General features: G+C 42.5%; 1 pseudogene; it reads left to right on the top strand.

Moving 5' to 3' along the window:
• Nucleotides 1–861: 861 nt before the first annotated feature.
• LOC111158264 lies at nt 862–1,135 on the top strand (annotated as a pseudogene).
• Nucleotides 1,136–1,389: the final 254 nt, after the last annotated feature.

Below are 1,389 nucleotides of genomic sequence, written 5' to 3'. Positions count from 1 at the left end.
GAATTTACTGAAAGGACACAGGAGAGGTAAGGGATATACAACAAATCATCTGGAAAGTCAGTTTCCAAAACTACATCTTCAGTCTCTGGTAGTACTATGCCTTTTCTTATCTCTGATTTTTCTGTAAATCTGCTTGTTTCTGCTGCTTTCTACATATTGGCATTTTCTCTCTGTCTCATGGATTATTACTTTTTTAAAAATTTGTTTGGCCATGATAGAAACTCTGGCTTTGATCCTCCTTAACATTTTAATCAGGGAGTCACTACCATTTAACTGTTTCTCAGTGTCCTATTTCCTGTATCCCAAGAAAGAGAATCAGAGAGGCCCATTCTGAGTTATGTCCATTTATGGTCCTTTCAGGTATGATGGAGGGCAGAGGTACACAAGACTGTTCTTTCCAGTGGATGTGAACTTTCTTTCCTCCAAGAAAGTTGTGTGGTTGGAGACCATTGCTAGCATCTCTACACAGTACAGTGAGTCAATCTTGTGAACAGTATCTGATTAAAATTCCAGGTGAGAGAGTTGGCTAATTTAGTTAGTCCTTAAGTCATTTGGAAAGGCAATTTATCTGTTTCATTCCTTAAAAATTTCAGTAAAAAGACATTCAATAATTCTAGAAACCTTGGAAGAAAGCTCTTCCGATGATTTTTTTACCCCTTATATCTAACCTGCTGTGGACTTTGTTCATTTATTTCTAACTTCCTGCCTTTAATGGTAACCAATGCACTATTCAGCATGACCCTAATGGAATCCTTCTTGGTGGCTATGATTGAAAGTAATTAATGAGATATGGAGACAGTCCTGATCTTTCTTTAAGATAAACATTATATCCTTGCCACCACAGCTGCTGCTGTGACCAAGATGGCTGAGAGACCCACTGCCTACCTCAAGGATGCCTGGGCTAGGGAGCTGGTGCTGGTCGCATTCTTCACCACGGTGGGGGGGGGGGGGCGGCGCTTACTATAATTCTGCCCTCCTCTGCCCTCCTCATGGCACCAAATATGCCATGATGATCAACCAGGTCACAGCCTATAACCAACCAGTGCCCCCCCAAGATGATGGGAACATGCCCCACATGCCCAGCCACCCCCAGGACCTCCAGGGCCCAAGATTGGAGTGGCTAAAGAAATTGTGAGCACCTCTGGTGACATGGAGGAGGCCTCCTCCCCTGTGGCCAATAACATATGAAAAGTGACTCCAGGAAAAAAGAAAAGGGTAAACATTATATCGTACTTGGGAGTGAGCCTGTATTAAAATCAGGTTTTCAGTCCCCACTTAAATATGAGTGGAAAGCCAAATATTACAAAACACCTGAGGTAAGCCTCTAACATTTGAGAGAAGAAGAGAGAGGTAGGGAGAGAAAGAGGGAAGGAAACAGAAAGAAAGCAT

This window comes from Enhydra lutris, unplaced genomic scaffold, assembly GCF_002288905.1.
Source record: "Enhydra lutris kenyoni isolate GAN:26980312 unplaced genomic scaffold, ASM228890v2 scaffoldscaffold4, whole genome shotgun sequence".
NCBI classification, from domain to species: Eukaryota; Metazoa; Chordata; class Mammalia; order Carnivora; family Mustelidae; genus Enhydra; species Enhydra lutris.
Note: the sequence above shows the minus strand (reverse complement) of the source record. Positions and strands in the feature narration are given on the sequence as shown.